General features: G+C 45.8%; 1 protein-coding gene across 3 annotated transcripts in view; it reads right to left on the bottom strand.

Moving 5' to 3' along the window:
- LOC138471948 (discoidin domain-containing receptor 2-like) overlaps nucleotides 1-16950 on the bottom strand; it is a 679729-nt gene extending 662779 nt beyond the window's left edge. For all 3 annotated transcript variants that reach the window (XM_069609836.1, XM_069609834.1, XM_069609835.1), the window contains exon 1: nucleotides 16602-16950. The gene's annotated coding sequence lies outside the window, so the exon portion shown is untranslated. The remainder of the gene's footprint in view (nucleotides 1-16601) is intronic.
- Nucleotides 16951-18119: the final 1169 nt, after the last annotated feature.

Raw genomic sequence — 18119 nt, forward strand, 5'->3', positions numbered from 1 at the left:
CCCCTGAAATACACGCGCCCAGGCTATTCGCGTGTGATAATTCCCGCGCACCCCTGAAATACACGCGCCCAGGCTATTCGCGTGTGGAAATTCCCGCGCACCCCTGAAATACACGCGCCCAGGCTATTCGCGTGTGGAAATTCCCGCGCACCCCTGAAATACACGCGCCCTGCTGTAATCGCGTGTGGGACTTCCCGTGCACCCCTGTAATACACGCGCCCAGCCTATTCGCGTGTGATAATTCCCGCGCACCCCTGAAATACACGCGCCCAGGCTATTCGCGTGTGGAAATTCCCGCGCACCCCTGAAATACACGCGCCCAGGCTATTCGCGTGTGGAAATTCCCGCGCACCCCTGAAATACACGTACCCTGCTGTAATCGCGTGTGGGACTTCCCGCGCACCCCTGTAATACACGCGCCCAGCCTATTCGCGTGTGGAAATTCCCGCGCACCCCTGAAATACACGCGCCCAGGCTATTCGCGTGTGGAAATTCCCGCGCACCCCTGAAATACACGCGCCCAGGCTATTCGCGTGTGATAATTCCCGCGCACCCCTGAAATACACGCGCCCAGGCTATTCGCGTGTGGAAATTCCCGCGCACCCCTGAAATACACGCGCCCAGGCTATTCGCGTGTGGAAATTCCCGCGCACCCCTGAAATACACGCGCCCTGCTGTAATCGCGTGTGGGACTTGCCGCGCACCCCTGTAATACACGCGCACAGCCTATTCGCGTGTGATAATTCCCGCGCACCCCTGAAATACACGCGCCCAGGCTATTCGCGTGTGGAAATTCCCGCGCACCCCTGAAATACACGCGCCCAGGCTATTCGCGTGTGGAAATTCCCGCGCACCCCTGTAATGGACGTACCCTGGCTTTTCGCGTGTGGGACTTCCCGCGCACCCCTGGAATTCCCGTAGCCTAGCTTTTCGCGTGTGAAACTTCCCGCGCACCCCTGTAATGGACGTACCCTGGCTTTTCGCGTGTGGGACTTCCCGCGCACCCCTGCAATTCCCGTAGCCTAGCTTTTCGCGTGTGAAACTTCCCGCGCACCCCTGAAATGGACGTAGCCTGGGATTTGACGTGTGAAACTTCCCGCGCACCCTTGAAAATCGCATGGGCCGCTTGCCGTGATGGTCCAGGGTTAGCGCAGCCCCTTGCGCTGGTTTGTGATTTTTATGAGATTTCCCAGCGCAAGGGGCGTTCCTGGGGGCGTAACTGGCGCTGCAGCGAGTCGCTGCGCCACTGTGCGCCACGGCTGCCTGGGGAAGCTAAAATCCATGAATACGCTGTGCGCCGGATTCGGTTTTGGCGCACGCGGCTGGCGCAGACTATCGCACGCGCACGCTGTGCGCCAGCCGCGTGCGCTACTTGTGCGCTGAATTCTATGAATTACCCTGTAAATGTATTCTCTGGATCCTATCGTGGCAGTCCATCATTATTTCTAATTTAAAGCCTCTCTGCAGAAGTCCAGAGCCAGGCGGAAGATCAAGATAGCCTAATAGCAACTGCAATGCATACCTACTCCTCACAGGAACTGCACAGATTCAACTGCAGTGCATACCTACTCCTCACAGGAACTGCACAGATTCAACTGCAATGCATACCTACTCCTCACAGGAACTGCACAGATTCAACTGCAATGCATACCTACTCCTCACAGGAACTGCACAGATTCAACTGCAATGCATACCTACTCCTCACAGGAACTGCACAGATTCAACTGCAATGCATACCTACTCCTCACAGGAACTGCACAGATTTTGGAATGCGAGATTTAATTTCACATCAGCAGTAAATTTAAAATGAAATGACCTAGGTTTATTAAGTATCACTCACGTGCATCTTTACTGAATACTCTTACAGTTCACCCAATTTCAAATCCATGTGACAGCAGGAGCAGAAAAGCCTCTGCGATGTCAAAGTATCAGTGTATGGCAATTATTGGTCGTACATCACCTAAGCACAGAGCAGCGATCATTGATTTGATAATCAAGCACTCCCTTGACCTTTTCTTGTTACTGAAACATGGTTTTCTGATCAGAGTGCACCAGCAAATAAAATAATATATCAGAATCGGCAAAAGTCCTCAAGGGCGGCAGAATGTATCTGATATACAAAGACCCTATTTCTTTCACTTGAATACCTAACTACACATCTTTACTTATACAGTAATACCTAACTACAAAGCTTTACTTATACAGTGACACATGTCGCTCACAGACACCCGTTCCTTTTCTGTTGCGGTATTGACCCCCTTCATCACCATTAACATTTGTAGGAGATCTTGCGGATACTCTTGCCAATATCGGCAAGGAATAATCAATAAATATGTGGGTTTATCAACTCGACTGCCTTCCTGCTCAGCAGCTACCTTAGTATGTTAGAATTTGAACAAGTCATTGTTAGCCCCACAAACATCAGGAGTAACAACTTGTCTATTATCTTTTCAAGCAATTAATCTCTTTGTCCCTCAACACCAATAGATCATGTTGCTATATCATTGGCTATTAATGCTATTCCTATTAGATCTAAGAAATGAACCACACCCGGGATTAAGTGTTCGACCTTGGAAATCTATTTCACTTGAGCAGATTGCTAATTTTCTTGGCTAAATCTTCGCTCATCTAACTCGGAGGCTTTATCTTCTAATGCACTAAAACAACTTTACACTTGGCTAGAGGGCTGCCGTGACCAATTGATGGCAAGCAATTTTTTTGCTCCTCCATATAAAAAAATGTGTTGCCATATGGTTCACTCAAGCAAGCACAAAGTGTACGAAACGCTGATTAGAGTGAATCTGGAGATCCTCTAATGAGCCAACTAATACAACTACTTTATTGCCTTGTGTTTCCCAATATAAGAAACTTTTTAGATAGAACACAATTGCAATTATAATACTCATAGTCTGGTAGTACTCAGGAGGAACTATAGAAGCTGCTTGTAAAACTTGCACTTTTTTCCCCAAACCAATTGTCCCATTTTAGTCCACTTGACGCAGAAGAATTCCTGTAGCTGGTCCAAGGGTGTATATGCTGAGAATCCCTGTATGCCAGTGTATTCATTCCTCACCATACCAGGCTCCAATTCCACCATTCCATGATGTCTGCCTTAGTCACTCCGCTGCTAAAAAAAAAAGTCAATAATGACAATGACTACCAAACAAATGATCATCCTTTTTCTACCCTTCCTTACATTGCTAAAATGCTCTTCAAGTCCTCAACCTCTCAGGTGGAAACATATTTCGAATCGTTTGACCAGATATTTCAGCTTCTTTAACCCTTGCCTTTGGCTCTCTTCACCTTTCAAGCAGACAAATCCCATCTCTCTTCAGGTGTAAGTCTAAACTTAAGATACTTTGGTTGTGAGTCTGGCATCTGGAACATGGGATGCTTGTGGAACATCACAGTGCCAAGAAACCATTGTGACGAGTGTGCACTTTAGAAATGCTGTCACATAATGTAACATAACATAACAAGAAATGTACACCTATTCCTCAACATGTTCTTAGACGTTCCTGCTAAAAGTGCCTGCATGCTTGTATTGTCATTGTTAATTTCTCAGTGTGGAATGTCCCGACCTGATTTTGTCACTGTTTGAAGGAGGTGATTTCTTCCAAATCCGTGCTACCAGGATGCGTGTCTTTACTGAAAGTCGCGGTTCTACCAAAAATAATCATTACCCTGTTGGCCTTAAAGCCAATAACTCTTTATATTCAATCCTAGACCACAGACCAATATCTCTCAATTTCTGAAAAAGTAATAAACATGTTTTAAATGTCCACTCATTTGTCTGCCACGAGAAACACTCGCTGGTGCATTTGGGAACCAGTGACTTAAATGACCTTGGGTACAATAGAGGTGTGTATAGCTTTAAGGCAATTAGGCGCGTATATTTGATCCCCACGATTTCCTTCATTGAATCCACCACAGGAAGCTCAGCAAACTTTTCTTGAGATTTAATTATAGGCCGATGCACCAGGGGTTATCATATGAAATGATTTCACGTACTGGCAGGTGGCCCATTTCTCTCCCGTGGGTATTTCAATGTTGTGGTATTTTTGACAAAATCCTTAATCTTAGTGTGCCTCACTGGCTGAATATGCAGCATCTCATGCTCAAGAGGTTTCTGCAAGCACAGGTTCTCGGCTGCTCCTTGGAGCAAGGCACAGACTACAGTGAACTCTTTTTAAAAAATTACATTATATGATCTCTTAGAGAAAAATATCATCTGGGGGCTTCGGAGAGCATGCCAGTTTTATGTTGAAGTAAAAAGCAAGAAGCCACCTTTGCTCCGTCAAAATTCTTTTGGTCATTCTCTAATCATCTCTGCTTACCAAATTGCTCGAAAAAAAGCATAAGTGAGTCCTGTTATTCTTGATTTGGACTGGTAACCTGAAAGATACCAATCAACTGTGGGAACGTGCGCGTAGACCCACCAGACTACCCGACTGCCTGGTTTCATTATTCTGAGACATGCTGCATTCACTCCCATTCCACCATTCTAGACTTTGACACCCTCTATCGGGACATGCCTGAAGTCACCTGAATCACGAAGAGAGATATGAAGCATAGGGGTAACAGTGGCAGGCAATGGGATTTCCCATAATTCTCATGTGTGTGTGTGGGTGGAATCGCCCATCATTTTGAATGTGGTAACCCACAAATGTAGCATGTTGTTGCTACTTCTTCAAAAACATGTTTTAATACTCACATTTTTTAAATGGTCAATATAAAATGAGTGTGCACCGCTAAGGTGCTAAGCGCACAAAAAAGGAATTAATATGGTAATTGAATGACAGTAACTACACCAGTGCATCTTAACTAGTATAGGGCGTACCAGCCTAGCACAAAACTCAATTCTATAAAACCATTTTTTTTTTAATGAAAACTTGTAGCAGATGCTGAAAAGTCTATAGTTGTTGGCAGCGCACATCCCACGTAGTCTCTTTTTTTGTTATTCCTGTAAGAATCTGTCAAGTTCTATTTTACTTTCTAAAAGCATATATTTGTGTGAATAATAAGACGGTATCCTTTATTTTATACCCGCACCAAACTCGTGAATTCCTCCACTCTTGACGGCGATCTAAGAAGATGGTTTTGTTGCATCCCACTCGGCTGATGCATGAAGCATCGCTCAGCAGCCAGTGTAATGAATGATTGCAGGCCTTAGTGTCTGGGGACATTGCGACGGTGCTTACAGATATACTCGCCTTTCTGTGACTGGCAGACAAAAAGAGATTCCTTAAAGCAAAGTGGGTGCGAATAATCGTTTCTGTTATTTGATGATAAATCAGCCTTGTGTGTCTTACCTTGCTGATCACCCATAAAAAAGAATCTAGAAATAAAGATGGCCACCGGGAAACAGAAAAGGCCCATTGTCCTTTCTCTATTTTCCTGACGGCAAGGGAGCAGAATGCGCAAAACCGTATAGAGCTGCACTGGAAAGGAGCAGTAATGGGTGCATACATGCCAACTAGTCACGATTTTGCAGTGAAAAATATTGCTATTTTTCATCCCCCGACTAAAATAATTCTAGCCCCAATTCATTCCTATGGAAAATGTTATGTCTCTCGATTTCTCAGAGCAAATCTCCCTCCCATGTGCCTCTGATTGTTAGCATGTATGTGGGTGGGAGGGAAGCGAAGGTGTGTGTGTGAAGTCGGTGGGGGGACAGGAACTGCAGGGGACTGAGGCTGGCAGTGGTTTAAAAAAATTGGGCCGTGGTGCAGTAGGAACCCAGTTCAAGCCTGTGTTCGTATCATTCTTATTAGGTAGATCAACTCCTTAGATTTCTAATCCATACATGGACGGAATCTCCTGATACTGCCAGGGTGGTGATTCTATGCAGTACCAAAGTATCATGACGTCACATAACAGATCTCTGCAGAAAGTAGTCAGCTGCTAGAGAGTGGTTCCTTCTCCTGCTCCATGCCTACTGCTGAGAGTCACCGTGCACAGGCATGAGGGCTGAGAACCCAAGGCCACACGCACAGATGGTGGCACCCAGATACTGGCGGCAGGGGGGTTCTAGAGGTGAGCCAGCAATGAATGGGTCCAGACAATGTCCGGCCTAATCTCTGCCTTGACTCTGCTGCTTTTGGGCAAGAGCGAGGAGTAAGGCAGGCTTGTCCGTAATCAAACCATTCAAATAATGTACACATGATAGAAAAAGAAAAGTGAAGTCTGCTAAAAAAACACCATTGTGTAATGCAATCAAATATCAAACGTGTGTGTGTGTGTGTGTGTGTGTGTGTGTGTGTGTGTGTGTTTCATTGACTGCCTGCATCTTTTATAGCAACATATTTCACACTTTTAAAACTCTTCCGTTTCATGTTTAATCTGTGAATCTATCCCAGGATCATCCTTGCTTTAGATCCTGAGGACAAATGAAACCGACGCAAGACCTTGCTAGTTGCTGCATCATACGATTCTGTTTTTCCCACCACTATGTCTGGGCAAACTTACTGAAATAAACTCTAAATCACCCACATTGCTAGGGATTTGGCTAGATCAAACTTTCGGAAACTTCCTTAAATTTTCAGGAGCTTTTGGCCCTTCAGGTTATATAATGCGCACCCAAATGGAGTATGAGTATATTAGGTCAGTCTTATAGTTACAGGCCTGAAGTTGCTTGTGTAGCTCAGTGAGAGGTAGAACATTCAAACAGGATTTAATTGAGGAAAAGGTTGAACATTGAAAAAGATTAGATTGATTCTTTTTTTTAAATCCTCAGTGTTTGTTGAAGGAAGCACTGCATTTAGTGTCTGAAATTGAGTGTGCAACATGTATAGCCCCCTTTTTGTAACTCCTAATGAGAGAATCCTATTACCACCTTGTATGTCATACACATGTGTAATTTGTTGGCAGGGACTACTAGGTGTGAGAAAATACCAGAGTTGACTGGAAGCAGGAGATTACCTTAAATTGCTGCACATGACTGGCACCGCAAAAGCCATGCTGCTGCCAGAAATTGTCATTTGCCTGGAATCTCAAGTATGACATAATACAATGTATCATTTGACATGTAATGTTTACTAAATATGTATGTCATGTAAAGTAATGTCTAACATGTAATTGCAGGGCCCTCAACTGCAGTCAGTAGCTCTAGAGATAAATAGTCCTGTATAGTCCCGCTGTTTGCTTCATCTCTTTAGTGCAACATCCATATGGTAGTGGACCGAGTCCCACACTAAATTCCATCCTCATAACATCAGGCATATATTCTCTGACATAGAGCATTACACAGCACTCAGACCTAATATAATAATCTGATAAATAGATTGTTACAGTACTATTCACCTCTGCTAAAATTGTAATTCACCTCCAGCCAAAAAAGGATAGCATCATGTACTGTCTTTTTCCTGCAAAGCAATTGACAGCAAATCCTGTATTTACATCAACTATAAAAAGAAACAACAATGCAGCATATCTGCAAAATATGTAAACGTTCAATAAGAAAGGTATATCAAAGTATAAAGCTTATTTCATAACAATATTTCAAAGGAAATTCGTGGGGACATCAACATACCTAGACAACATAAATGCTATCTACGAGTAACACATTTAAATCTCATGTGAGACCAACTCAAAAGTGCATATCCCCAGTGCAGGACTGTCACCAAAAAGTGCCAACAAACAATGAGAGTAAACACTGCAAAAGCATAAACTACATCGCATATACATTGTAACTGAATCAAAGGCCCACACTCTAGATAAAGACAGAAAGGGCAGTACTAGCCCCAATGAGTGGTACGGGTCTATGTACATTAAAAACCAAATGATATGGGTTTGTTCGCCTCTGCAACGGTAGTCCAGAGAGGTTCGGGTGGTAGACAGGGTTTTCGTCAGATGCCAACTCGAGCTTCGGCTTTTTGAGGTGTTCATTGCCAAGGACGAGTATGCTCGTTCTTTTTGCATAGACTTGCATAATAGCCTGGCAGTTAAAGGGTTAAAGTTGAGCCTTCGACCAGGGCATGGTGATCCAACAATTAGTGGGTGATATGACAAGGAACGGATCTGGCACCCAGGGCTGTTGCTAGCGAGTCAGTTTGTAATGGAGACTCCTTGCAACAAGTTTCGCGTTTTTATCAGACCGCCTCCATTAGGCATCAACCGGTAAATTAGTTAATCAGTACATAGAATTATCCGTACTTCCAAGGAGCAGAGGGATTCTATAGGTGTATACATAGCCTCAATGGTAAGCCGGCCTGAGCACATATTAGAGGCGTAGACAGGGCAGGGCCTGAGCAGGCAAGGCCCGCCCACAATCTGTAAATGCCCACTCAGCAGCCCTGTGTGGGAATTGACAGATGTTAATGTCACTGTGGTGGGCCCAACTACATTAGCTTCAGGCTCGACTTGTTACAATCCTGTCTATGCCTCTAGAAAAGGGAGCACTCTGCTCGGGTCCCATGTATTATTCTGGAACTGTAGTTCCTCCTCCACACGCTGCGTGCAGACGGTCAAACTACCTTAAGTGCTTTGAGGCCATGCCAATTACAGTTAGGTGCTCTGCAAACATCGCATAACATAACTAGAAGAGTGTGCGAATTTGGATTCAAGTCAGGAATGCTGATGAGTCCTGGGTGCTGAATCTTGAATATGGGATTCACTTTCACTCGCGGAAGCCCGCCAAGGACTGCCCACCTCTGGCCCCGGAAGAACCGAGAGTAACAGAAAGGCCCCAGGACTCGGGGTTAAATGGTGCATGCGGACAGTCACTGATGTATTTTTAAGAGGCATTTTACATTCCTTTGTAGATCTGCACTGTGAGATAGTATTGTTTATGCCCTGCACGAGCCCAATTAGAATCTATATTTCTTCTTCTTGTATGTGGGCGCTTGATGTGAATGCCGATGTATCTTACTGTATATTCAGTAAAACAGTAGGAAATAGATATGCCTATGAGGTTGTGATCGTTTGCACTTTTGGGACACATATAAATGAAAAGCCCTTTAGGCAATGGTGGGGTGGTGGGATGGCGCAAATCTCCTTTCCATTCCTCAGACTTTGTCTACATTATTCCCAAAACACGGAAGTTGTTTGCATTTTGCGGTTTGCATCCTGAAGTGACCTAAACAGTAAGGTAGGTCCCAGGAAGCCACTACAGCAGCACTTTTCCCGCAGCCATCTGTGGCTTGGGAAGAGATGCCAAGGCGTCAGCGGTGTAGCTAGGATTCTCTAACAAGTGGGGTCTGAAGATAATGTAGTTGGGCGCACCTCAGCGACATTGGCATCTGCAAATGCCCACACAGTGCTGCCGAGTGGGCATTTACAGGTTTTGCATGGGCCTTGCCCGCTCAGACCCTACCCTGTCTACGCCTCTAATTTCACCCCTTGGCATTCCAGTGCCTCAAATGCCTTGCAGGCAGAAATGTCCTGTTCGTGGACATTTCGAAGGCAATAACTTCCCTTCAAATACTCACTTTCACAGGATCAAACGTGTGCTGGAGTGCTTCAGGTAATTACCAAGACAGCCATTTTATCATTTGATGCCAAAATTGTATTATGGCGGCGGGAGGATCAGGGGGCAACTCGGTATAAATTCGGGCGAATTCAGAAATGGGGTTATCTGGCATCAAAGATACGTCCTGCACCAAGTGAGGGTCACATATCATCGGATGGACACCGTTTGCAGTCAGATACTCTCATGATATCACGAGACTGTCTGTCTAAGCGCCAAAGTCCTCCAAACAAATTAAAGATACAGAAATGGATGGTCAAGTCGTGTTGAGCAACATCCAGCTGCAAGCCCCCCTAAGCGAGCCATGGGTCTTAGCACATTGCAGGGCCGGATATCGTCATTAGACCAAGTGAACTGAAAAGATGGCGAGGACTTCACTGAATAATAAGTTAGTATCAGACCTGGCCTCACGCACGGGCACAGATCCCGGAAGTGCCCTCATTCCGAGATCATTAAAATAAGTATCATTATATAGGTTCATTATACAAGCTATTTTTAAAGTGCTTAGAAGCGGAGGAATTTGCCATAAAGCACTATACAAACATCTGCTATTAAATTAACTAAAATAAACAAAACAACCTTTATGTCCCGCCCCACCCTTCCCTGTATGTGCCTCTTTTGCTACACCTTCTAAGGGGAGTCCTAAGGGGCGTGCAGCTGGTGCGTGTTTAAGAGTTGCAGATTGTACAGGATGTTAGAATAATATTGCACTTATCGTTCGATTGTTAACCGCCTTGGATTATCCACAGGGCAAGGAACACAAGAACGATTCCATTGACGACATCAGGCACTGAAAAGACTCAGGGATCTGGACCAGGGTCGGACCAATCACTGATCAGACCCCCAAACAAAACTATTTGAGGTATATCATGAAGTGAATACAATTGCAAAAAAGCAAATCAGACCCTGAACATCACAGAGCGTGGGGCATCAGAGTCCTGATGAAGCAAATCCAGACCTAAAGACAATCCAGTGAAGCACATCAAGACTAAAATACAATCAGGTGAAGCACATCAAGGCCTAAAGACAATCCAGTGAAGCACAAAAAGCTGTGCAGATGATCCAGTAAGGCTCAACAAACCCTGAAGACAATCCAGTGAAGCACATCAAAACTAAAATACAATCCAATGCAGCACATCAAGGCCTAAAGACAATGCAGTGAAGCACACAAAGACAAATACAATCCAGTAAGGCTCAACAAACCCTGAAGACAATCCAGTGAAGCACATCAAGACTAAAATACCCACCAATGCAGCACATCAAGGCCTAAAGACAATCCAGTGAAGCACGTCAAGACTAAAATACAATCCAGTGAAGCACATCAAGGCCTAAAGACAATCCAGTGAAGCAAATCAAGCCCTGAAGATGATCCAGTAAGGCTCAACAAGCCCTGCAGACAATCAATTGAAGCACATCAAGACTAAAATACAATCCATTGAAGCACATCAAGACCTAAAGGCAATCCAGTGAAGCACAAAAAGCTGTGCAGATGATCCAGTAAGGCTCAACAAACCCTGAAGACAATCCAGTGAAGCACATCAAGACTAAAATACCCACCAATGCAGCACATCAAGGCCTAAAGACAATCCAGTGAAGCACGTCAAGACTAAAATACAATCCAGTGAAGCACATTCAGGCCTAAAGGCAATCCAGTGAAGCACAAAAAGCCCTGCAGATGATCCAGTAAGGCTCAACAAACCCTGAAGACAATCAATTGAAGCACATCAAGACTAAAATACAATCCATTGAAGCACATCAAGACATAAAGGCAATCCAGTGAAGCAAATCAAGCCCTGAAGATGATCCAGTAAGGCTCAACAAGCCCTGCAGACAATCAATTGAAGCACATCAAGACTAAAATACAATCCATTGAAGCACATCAAGACATAAAGGCAATCCAGTGAAGCACAAAAAGCTGTGCAGATGATCCAGTAAGGCTCAACAAACCCTGAAGACAATCCAGTGAAGCACATCAAAACTAAAATACAATCCAATGCAGCACATCAAGGCCTAAAGACAATCCAGTGAAGCACACAAAGACTAAAATACAATCCAGTAAGGCTCAACAAACCCTGAAGACAATCCAGTGAAGCACATCAAGACTAAAATACCCACCAATGCAGCACATCAAGGCCTAAAGACAATCCAGTGAAGCACATTCAGGCCTAAAGGCAATCCAGTGAAGCACAAAAAGCCCTGCAGATGATCCAGTAAGGCTCAACAAACCCTGAAGACAATCCAGTGATGCACACCAAGAATAAAATACCAACCAATCCAGCACATCAAGGCCTAAAGACAATCCAGTGCAGCACATCAAGCCCTGAAGATGATCAAGTAAGGCTCAACAAGCTCTGAAGATAATTAAGTGAAGTGCATCTAGGCCTAAAGACAATCCAGTGAAGTGAATGAAGCTCTTAAGAAAATCCAGTGCCACGCATCAAGTCCTAAGAACAATCCAGTGAAGCGCACAAAGCCCTTAAAAAAATCTAGTGAAGCACATCATGGCCTAAACACAATCCAGTAAAGAACATTCAAACCTGAAGACAATCTTGTGAAGTGCCTCAAGCACTGAAGACAATCCAGTGAAGCGCATCAAGCCCTCAAGACAATTAAGTGAAAGGCATCTAGCCTAAAGTCGATCCAGTGATGTGCATAAAACCCTAAGAAAATCCAGTGAAGTACATCAAGACCTGAAGACAATCCACTGAAGCACATCCAGACCCAAAGACGATCCAGTGAAGCAAATAAAGCCCTTTAGACAATCCAGAGAAGCTCATCAATCACTGAAGAAAATCCAGTGAAGCGCATCAATCAATGAAGAAAATCCAGTGAAGCGCGTCAAGCCCTGAAGACAATCCAGTGAAGCACATCAAGGTCTAAAGACAATTCAGTGAAGCACAACAAGCCCTGAAGATGATCCAGTAAAGCACATAAAGCCCTGAATGCAATCAAGTGAAATGCATCAAAGCCAAGACAATTCAGTGAAGCACATCAAGTCCTGAAGACAATCCAGCGAAGCGAATGAAGCCCTGAAGACGATCCAAGGCAGTGCATCGGGGTCTAAAGATGATCCAATGAAGGGCACACAAAGCCCTTAAGAAAATCCAGTGAAGCTCATCAAGGCCTAAAGACAATCCATTTAGGCACATCACAACCGAAAGGCAATCAAGTGAAGCATATCAAGGCCTAAAGACAATTCAGTGAAGCACATCAAGCCCTAAAGACAATCCAGTGCAGCACCTGAAGCCCTAAAGATGATCAATTGAAGCGCATAAAGCCTGAAAGACAATCCAACGAAGCTCATCAAGCTCTGAACACAATCCAATGAAGCACATAAAGCCCTTAAGAAAATCCAGTGCCACGCATCAAGTCTTAATAATCCAGTGAAGCGCACAAAGCCCTTAAAAAAATCTAGTGAAGGACATCATGGCCTAAATACAATCCAGTAAAGAACATTCAGACCTGAAGACAATCCAGTGAAGCGCATCAAGCCCTGGAGACTATTCAGTGAAGCACATCAAGGCCTAAAGACAATTCAGTAAAGCACATAAAGGCCTAAAGACAATCCAGTGGAACTCATCAAGCCCTGAAGACAATTAAGTGAAAGGCATTTGGCCTAAAGACAATCCGAATGACGTGCATAAAGCCCTACAAAAATCCAGTGAAATGCATCATGGCCTAAAGACAATTCAGTGAAGCACATCCAGACCTGACGACAATACAGTGAAGCAAATAAAGCCCTTTAGACAACTCAGTAAAACGCATCAAGCACTGAAGATCCAGTGAAGCACATCAATCACTGAAGAAAATCCGCTGAAGCGCATCAAGCCCTGAAAACAATCCGGTGAAATACATCAAGGTCTAAAGACAATTCAGTAAAGCACAACAAGCCCTGAAGACGATCCAGTAAAGCGCATTACGCTCTGAATCCAATCAAGTGAAGCACATCAAAGCCAAAAGACAATTCAGTGAAGCACATCAAGTCCTGAAGACAATCCAGTGAAGTGAATGAAGCCCTGAAGATGATCCAAGGCAGTGCATCTAGGTCAAAAGATGATCCAATGAAGGGCGCACAAAGCCCTTAAGAACATCCAGTGAAGCACATCAAGGCCTAAAGACTATACAATGAAGCAAATCAAGGCCTATAGACAATCCATTAAAGCACAACACAACCCAAAGGCAATCAAGTGAAGCATATCAAGGCCTAAAGACAATTCAGTGATGCACATCAAGCATTAAAGACAATCCAGTGAAGCACCTGAAGCCCTGAAGATGATCCATTGAAGCGCATGAGGCCCAGGAGACAATCCAGTGAACCTCAAGCTCTGAACACAATCCAGTGAAGCACATAAAGCCCTTTAGACGATTCAGCAAAGCGCATCAAGCTTGGACGACAATTGAGTGAAGCGCATCTTGGCCTAACAACAATCCAATGAAGCACATGAAGCTCAGAAGATAATTGAGTGAAGGGCAGCTAGGCCTAAAGAAAATCCAGTGACATGCATCAAGCCCTGAACATGATCCTGTGAAGTGCATCAAACCGTGAATCCAATCCAGGAAAGTGCATCTAGGCCTAAAGACAATCCAGTGAAGTGTGCAACGCCGTTAAGAAAATCCAGTGAAGAGCATCAAGCCCTGAAGACAATCCAGTAAACTACTTCAAGGCCTAAAGACAATCCACTGACGCACATCAAGACCTGAAGACTATCCAATGAAGCATTTCAATGTCAAGGCCTATAGAGAATCCAGTGAAACACATCAAGATATGAAGGCAATCCAGTGAGGCATTTCAAGGCCTGAAGACAATTCGGTGAAGCACATCAAGTCCGAAAGACAATCCAATGAAGCGCATCATGACCTGAAGATGATCGAGCGAAGCTCAACAAGCCCAGAAGACAATTTAGTTGAAGACAACACAATAAAGGACAACGAGTATTGAAAACTACCCATTAAAGCATATCTGGTGCTGAAGAAAACCTAAAGAAAAAAACAGAACCTTGAGTATTACAAAATGAAGCACGTAAAGCCCTCAAGACAGCAGCTCAGTGAAGCACATCGATTCTGAAGATATTCCATCAAGGTGGATGAGGCGTGCCACGTGCTTTTGTAGCATACGTCAGGCAGTGCCGCAATCCAATAAATTACATCAGGAACTCAACATAACCCAGTAAAATACATTGGGTCCAGAACACACTACATCAGAGTACATCAAGCACCGAACTCACTCAATTAGAGTACATCAAGTACATAACACACTCCCTTGGAGAACATCAGCCACTGAACACACTCTAGTGCATCAGACATTGTCCACACTGCTTCAATATACATCATATAGCAAACATACTTCAAGGAGCAATGCCGGCCAATGAACACAATTCAGTAAAGCACATCAGACACTGAACACACTACAAGTACAACAGGCACTGAGCTCAATCCAATTAAGTACATCAGCCACTGGACAGAATCCATTGTGAGGGTGGGGGGTGTTGGCAATACCTATTGAGGATGCTGCAGTGTAGTTCATAGGCGCTGAAATAATCCAGTTAAATACACCAAGCACTAAACACTCTCCAGTTGCATACAACCAATGATATACAACAGGCACTGGACACACAGGAGTCAAGCAGATCAGGCAATGAGAAAACCACAAAGAAGTACAGCTGCCACGAAAAGTAATCTGGTAGAGTGTATGCACTGCATACGCTGCAGTAAAGTGCATCAGACATTTAAGGCGCTGCAGTAAAGTGCATCAGATAGTGAACATAATGCACTAAACTCAATCCAGTGAAGCCGGCCCGACACTGAACACACGTCGTGGAAGTGCAACTGTCATGAAAGTCACTGCAAGGAAGTTCACAATGCACAGAACAAAAATCCAGCGGAGTTTATTAGATAACAATAACAATAACTTGTCATTTATATAGCTTTACTCATATTTGTTATCAACAATTATTATTATCTAATCGAAATTGTTACTCATTTTATCGACCTCTGGAAGATGAAAGGCTGAGTCGACAATGTCCGGATTCGAACCTGCAGAGCAAATCACTTCAGCAAGCCCAGCCAGCTGAATAGCACAGCAAAGTGCATCGGGCGCTGAACACACTGCAGGGCAGTGCGCATATATATAAACCACCAAACGTAATCCAGTGAAGCAGACCAGGTACTGAACGCACTGCGGGGAAGTGCAGCCGCCACGACACTCGCTGCAAGGAAGTTCACACTGCACAGAAAACAATCCAGTGGTGCTCATCAGGCAACAGTAGCAATACAGCGAAATGTACCTTGCGCTGCATGCACTGCAGGAGAGTACAATCCCGTGTAAGGCACATTGCAGCCATCACAGCGCAGTGAAGGAGAGTAAGCACTGGACGCACTGCGAGCCCGGCCAATGCAGCATGCAGCGGGAACAATACGAGGAACTGTACCAGGAACCCATCTGTGTGCACTGCAGTGCAGTGTATGAGGCACGGGGCACCCTGCAGCCAAACACATTAATCACGGGGACTCCGCAGGGAAGCAGACAGAAACACAAACAATCCAGTGGAATGCCTAGCGGACAACACTGCAGCGAATTACACCGGAACTGAACATACTGCAATGAACACTGCTCCCATTCCAGCAAAGAGATGTAACCATATTCAACAGTGCGTATTAAAAATTCATCAGGCAGTGAACATGGCGCAGTGAAGTACATTCAACACGGAATTCACACCTGGGCAGAATTCACCGCAGTGCTAACAATCCAGTGAAGTGCATAAGGCACTAAACACTCAACAGTAAAGTTGGCTCTGCTCCTTGGACGCTGCAGTGCAGCATATCAAGCACATACTGTACTGCAGGGAACATGTGGGACTTCCTAACGCACCGATCACGCTTTGGACGCACTGCACTGGAGTACGCAAGAAACGTGTCTGCATGCAGCGCCATAAAGTTGCAGTGACGTTTTCCGAGCATTAAACAGATGACACGGCCCGAAGCGGTGCAGCACATAACAGAACAACTCCTCTTAAAAAAGGAGACCAGGCGACAGTTAAGAACACACGGGAAGACCGTGACAAGCTTCACCCTAAGGTGGAAACGTCTGAAACCCAAATAAAACCCCAAGTGCCACGTGAAAGCGCCCGGACCTCACCTATCAGTTGATTTCCCGAGATCGAGTCCTGGCGCTTTGCAAAAGTTTGAAGCGCACAGCAGCCCCCGAAGTAAACCGCATCTCAAAGAGCCGGGGGCGCTCCTCAGCGAGGAGGTCTGTCTGTCCCTCTGCCTCCCTGCGGGCGTGTGGGGTGTCCCTGGGGCTGGCGGGGCCCGCGGAGTCACTTGGAGGGTCCAGGGGGGCGGTGTCCCCCGTTCTAGGCCCCTTCTTGGCTGGGATCTGAATTTCCTGGTTAGATCCGGAGCCTTTGTCTGCGCTCTTGGCTCCAGCCCTCTCAGCAACAATCCGAAACTTCTCCAAACTTTCCCAGAGTGATGATGTTTTCTGCATCACATCCCTCTCTTTCCTGCTGGAGGGAGACGAGGGGGGGAGGGAGGGCAGGCGAGTGGGGGAGGGAGACTCTTAAAGGGCCATGCTGCATGCGAGGGCCGAGAGAGCGCGAAGAAAGGAGCCCCGTGTACGTGTACTGTACATGTAACACACGAATACTACATAATGTATTTAATGTTTTCAGCTTAACCAGCGCCTAAAGCCCCTGTTTTCTATACTATGCCGTGCCGCAAGTAGTTCGCGTTATAGCAGTTAATGGGCAGACAAAACACTCTGTAGACAGAGTTCAAAGTATGCAACACAAGACCTCATAATCCTCATTTCTCAGGAAAAGCCGAATGGAAAAGTCTTGCAGTTTGCTCGTACCGGGGGCAGTATAGGCGTTGTGAGGTGGGACCCTCGTGTGTGCGTTGCCCCTTTTAAGGGGATGTGTTTCTCTGTATGTGTATCGCCCTTTTAAGATGGGCCATGACTGCGTCATGGCCCAAGCTAATAAAAGGAGCCCCTGCAGGCACGTGAGACAGAACGGCTGCAGACTCCATAAGAGGTTGGTCTGAGTCCGTGTCTCATTACTGATGTAGGCTGCAGGCCTACACGTGGAGGCACAGGCCTGCAGGTCCTGTTGCCATGGGACCCCTTCGCCAGGACGGTGGCCTAGGTCCGCATGGTCAGGAGCCTGGCAGGCTGTGCCCCCACCCCGATGGCGCTGGTGTCACATAGTGCCACGGGGCCTGCCGGATGGACATGGCAGGCCCCAAACTCCCACAGGCGCTGGGCCTGTTTGGTGCTGTGAGGAAGCAGCACCCCGGGGGCGCCTGCCGGATGGACATGGCCGGCGACCCCCAACATTGGCGACGAGGAAGTCGTCTCTCTGAAAAGGTGAGAGAGAGAGGACTACGAGCCCACTAAGTGCCAGCAATCTTGACGTTCCTCCGGAGCACAGCACCCGGCCCCCACCGCAGTCAGGATTGACCCGCGCCCCACCGCACCTATTACGGTGATGGCCCGGGCCACCCTGCGCTGGGGTGCATCCTGCGGTGCCCTGCCGAAAAGGAGGAAAGAAGTGGAGCGGCCACAGCCGCAAAGAGAGTGTCGGCTCTTCGGGGGAGAAAGTGATGCTTCCGTTTACCCCTGCGGCATCCGCCGCAAAACGAAGGAGGAAGGGCC

Source organism: Ambystoma mexicanum, chromosome 8 (genome assembly GCF_040938575.1).
Source record: "Ambystoma mexicanum isolate Mex_15411 chromosome 8, UKY_AmexF1_1, whole genome shotgun sequence".
Classification (NCBI taxonomy): domain Eukaryota; kingdom Metazoa; phylum Chordata; class Amphibia; order Caudata; family Ambystomatidae; genus Ambystoma; species Ambystoma mexicanum.